Here is a 5,186-nt window from a genome sequence, read left to right as displayed (position 1 = left end):
CTTGCTCATTAAACCGTTATGTTTTTAAATCTTACAGACATATAGGGTCTAAGCATAATTGGTGCCTACTCGACTTCTATCTTGATTGTGGATGTTTAGTAGTAGGGTGTACATATATTGAAAGATAGCGTATACTAATTTTCTGTTATCTGATTAGTTGTCATCACCATCATATGCTAAGATTAAAGGCATAAACTCTAAATGAAGTATTTAATGAAGTTAGAATCCCATGTTTTTTCTCATACAAGTAAATCAGCTTTATTCTCTTAGTTAATGCATGCTAGTATAATCACTTTAATTAGTTAATCAACTCAAAATTAATATTTGTCTTAGTAGTGAATAATAACCATACATTATTGCATAAGTGTATATTCTGTTTAAACGAGTCTCTGTGGGAATGAACTTAACTTAATCTTATAATACTTGTGATCGGTTATGATTGTGTAGTTTTGTGCGAACATCTGGCCTTGTACACACCATAGCATACATTAAACGGCCAACTGCAGATGCATAAGGAACTTTAGCCATATCTTTCTTGCCTTAATCCATTTTAGGTGATTGCTTCTTTGCGAGATTAAAGTGACTCGCCAACGGTGTACTTCTGGTCTTCACATCCTGGATACTGACTTTCTGCAACAATTTCTGAACACACTTCTCTTGAGATAATTTCAAAGTACCTCCAGCTTTATCCCTTATGATGCTCGTACCAAGTATCTATTTTGCTGCACCCATATCCTTCATCTCAAACTCCTCTATCTCTTTAGCCAGTTTGATCCTCATGTTTGATCCTGCTATCAACATGTCATCAATATACAATAATAATATGATATAAGATAAATAAAATTGTTTAAAGTAACAACAATTATCCATAGCACTTCTCGTGTACCCATTCTTCATCATAAAGCTGTCAAACTTCAAGTACCACTGTCTTAGTGCTTGATTCAAACCATACAAGCTTTTTATAAGCTTGCAAACAAGGTTTTCTTTCCCAGCTACCTGAAATCCCTATGGCTGAACCGTGTCGATGTCTTTCTCAAGATCACCATGTAAGAATAGTTATCTTAACAAAGGGATAAAATATATCTGTATAGTCAATACCCTTCTTCTATTGATAACCTTTGACTATTAACCTCGCCTTGTATCTCTTGCTGCCATCATGTTCTTCTTTGATCCTGAACACCCACTTATTCTGTAAAGATTTCTTTCCTGCTAGTAACTCTATTAAAGCCCAAGTCTTATTCTTCTCAAGAGAACTCATCTCTTCATCCTTGGTTGATTTCCACCAAACTGAATCATCAACTTGTACTATCTCTAAATAACACTGAGGCTTTCCATCTTCGATCAGTAACATATAATATGATAAAGGAGAAATTCTTTGTGGTTACCTCACAATTATGCTATATTTTCCTACATCAGTCTATGGAGTAACTGGAGCCCTGTCATCAACATTCTCCAAACTCCCACTATTTCCTGCAAGATTTGTTTCTGTAATATCTTCAAGCACTGCCTTCTTTTTCTCAGGTTGTTCCTTTGTAAACTCAGAATCGACTACAAGCTTATCCTTATACAGTGCATTCTCATTAAAATTAACATCCCTACTTCTAACGAACTTCTTCATCAGTTCATCCCAGAAGCGGTAACCCATATCATTTGAGCCATAACCAATGAAAATACACTTTTTTGCTTTCGGGTCAAGCTTGTTCTGTTAGAATCTTTAACATGCACATAAGAAACACGACCAAAAACTCACAAGTGTAAAAGATTTAGAAACTTCCTTTTACTGCCACTCCTCTTCAGAAATCTTGAACCCCAGAGGAATTGAAGGTCCTTTATTTATGAGATACGCTCTATTGCTGACTACATCTGCCCAAAATAATTTTGGAAATCATGCATGTAATCTCATACTCTTAGCCCTCTTATTCAAGGTTCTATTCATGCGCTCTACAACACTATTATGATGTGGTGTCTCTGGAATATTTTTAATCACTATAATCCCAAATTCTACGAAATAACTTTTAAACTCATCACTATTGTATTCACCACCATTATCTGATATCAAACTCTTCACCTTCAAACTGGTCTGATTTTCAACTTCAGTCTTCCACTTCTTGAAATTAGCAAACGCATCTGATTTATTCTTCAAAAAATAAATACATAACTTTCTAGTGAAATCATCAATGAAAGTGGCAAAGTGGCATGATTCTCCCAACGATGCAACTATTTGTTGGACATATACATCTATATGAACTAGCCTTAACTTCTTAGCCTGGAGGTCCTCATTGATTATGTAAAACTGTTATTCCCAGTGGACTAACAATGAGATTTACAGAAGGGGGGTTGAATGTAAATCTCAAAACTTTTTCAAGTTTTGAGCAGTTTCTAAGGCTAAGTGTTTAAGTGAACAAATGTGTGTGAATTGCTTGAAGCTGATGCAGACAGATATATATTCAAACACAAATGTAAAGAACACAAAGAACTTAAAAACTTTTCTGGTGGATTTGTTGTTCCACTAGAGATGTGTTATTTCAGAAAATCTGTGATTCAAAGAATTAAATCACAGCTGCTTCCTAGTACAAACTAGATGATTTTATCTCTTGATATTTCTAAACAGCTCAGGAAAATTCTTATCTAATTACTAGCTGCTACTTGGTTTATATAACACCAAGTTTACAAGTGAAGACAAAACTGTAAAATACAATTGAAAGGATTCTTCACATGTTTCTTCTTCATTTCTCTATCCAATGCAATCTAGGATAATCTATGAATCTTTGAATACTTCCTTGTTTGCATCAGAATGGGAATGCTGCATTTTTTTGATTCCTCCTATAGGCTTCCACATTCCAGTTTGTCTCTATCAACCCATGTGCCTCTGTCAGCTTGTAATTTGTCACTATCAACTGCTAATGAACTAAGCATCCGTTGAAGCTTTCATCCGTTGATGCCTTATCCGTTGAGGCTTTATCCGTTGAAGCTTTATCCGTTGATGCATTATCAGTTGAAGTCTTTATCCGTTGAAGCACTTATCCGTTGATGGATATTATCCGTTGAAGCATTAGAGACATCCGTTGAAGCTTTGTTTCTTATTCGTTGAAGGTCTTCAATATCAGTTGATACTTCTTCACTTATACAGAATTAGAAGGCATGAAATATTTACAATTAGCCCTCCTATTTGCATATCCTCTAGTAGTCAACATGACTGATACTTTCCTACAACATCTAAGAATTACAACTTAAATCCAGAGAATGAAATGTGCTACAATACTAAACTTATTGCTAAGTAAAGCTACTCCTTCAACGGATAGCCAAGATGGTCTTATCCGTTGAGGCTACAAACACTAGATTTCTACTTAAGGGTTTTGTTTAACTTATCATCAAACTAATGCACATATTCCTAACAATCTCCCCCTATTTATGTCTACTAGAACTGTAGGCATAAATTTGGGTTTAGCTTGATGATAACAAAACACTTGAAAAATATATTAACTGTAATAAAGCAGAAATTCAAAAGTGCTACAAAAATGTGTATGCTGAGATGGAATTGAAGAGTTACATTATTTCCAAGGGTGCTCCTTTAGCCTGAGCAGACTACTTCCTTTTCCTTTGATCCCTTGTTTTCTTTCCTAGCCTCCTGTCATTCTCCTCTATTTGAAGTTCAAGTTGTCTGTAGAATTCAGCTTCATCTTCTTCAGTGATGTCCAAATTAGATTGCATATCCTTGAGAGTTTCATTAATGGCAATCTTGAGCTGATCTTCAATTCTGAAAAATCTTCTGACTCCTTTGTTGTCTCTGAACTCCATCAACCAATGAGGTGATTTGTGAATTGTAATTCCTCTTTCTTGAATGAGTAAAGTTCTAGGCAAAGCATTGGGCTCCCTCCAAGTTTTCCTTATGTTGGCAATCTTGTTGAGAATCTCAGTCTTGGCAGTCCTGGTAAAGCCAGAATCCCTTTGTATGGCTGAGTAGACTCTAATCAAGGTAGAGTGGCCTTCATTCAGAATTCTGTAAAGAGGCCAGGTTCTTTCCCCATCTCCTTTGTATTTGAACACTAGTCTTTCTGATAGCTGTCTATAGGCAGCTATTCCCCTTACTTCCTCCAGCTCATCCAGATAGAGTTCAATGTCTGAAAATTCTTTTATGTCACAGATGTGAACATAATCATCTTTAGAGGCTTGAGGTTTAGGCTTAGTCTTTTGTGTGAATTTGATTGAGGCTCTAGAGGGTGTTGATTTGATTCTTCTTTTCTGCTTTTTTGATGGTGGAGAAGAGGTTAGGAAGGTGGGCAATTTGATGGTGTCCCAATCAATTGGTTCCTCCTTGGGAATGATTGTTTCACCATGAATGTTCATGAAAGGGGTCAGGCACAATGGGTTCAGGAATAAAGGGTAGTGGTTTGGATATTGATTGGGTTTCTTCAGTCTTATCTACCATTTTTCTTTTTGCATTGACCTTCTTTCTGTTCCCTTTCTGCCATTCTTCTCTTCCCTTACTTCTTTCCTCCATCTCAGTACCAACCATGTCCCCCATAGCTTCATCTTCACTTTTGTCTTCAATTTCTTTCTGTTCTCTAGCCTGACTTGACTTTAGCTGTTTGTCAAGCTTTGCTTGTGCTCTTTTGTCAGCCTTTAGCAGTTTGGCTTCTTCCTTCAACCTTCTGGTTTCTTCCCTCTTGGCTATTGAGAATTTGGGATGTCCTTGCATCACACATATGATCTTTCCCTCTCTGAAGATAATAACCATATTTCTCCTTACAGCCACATCCATGGTCTCTTTGAGATATGAGATACTTCTACCCAAAAGCTTGTCCTCATCAGCCTTTGGAAGAGGAAAATCCACTTCTTTCATAGGATTCTTTGTAGAGTCCTTATTGGATCTGTTGTTGGGCTTGAGGACCATAGGTTTCAAATCCATGGAAGAAGTCTCTCCAACCTTATTCCTCCCTACTGGCTTGAGTTTCACAGATTGTGATTGAGAAGTTGTAGAACCAAATATTTGTTGCATCTTTTCATCAATCTTCTTCCTTTGCTCTTTGACTTGCAATTCAGCTGCTGCTATCTGGATTAGATCAATTCCATCAAGCTTTCCTTTGATTTGAATAATTGGAGAAGTGGTGATGACAGGAACTAGCACTTGAGAAATTTGAACTGTTGTTGATGGCTCTCCTTCCCCTTTCCCTTTATTCTCCCCC

The sequence above is a fragment of the Apium graveolens genome, chromosome 9 (genome assembly GCF_009905375.1).
Source record: "Apium graveolens cultivar Ventura chromosome 9, ASM990537v1, whole genome shotgun sequence".
Taxonomy (NCBI): domain Eukaryota; kingdom Viridiplantae; phylum Streptophyta; class Magnoliopsida; order Apiales; family Apiaceae; genus Apium; species Apium graveolens.
The sequence above is the reverse complement of the archived record's forward strand: the minus strand, read 5'-3'. Positions refer to the sequence as shown.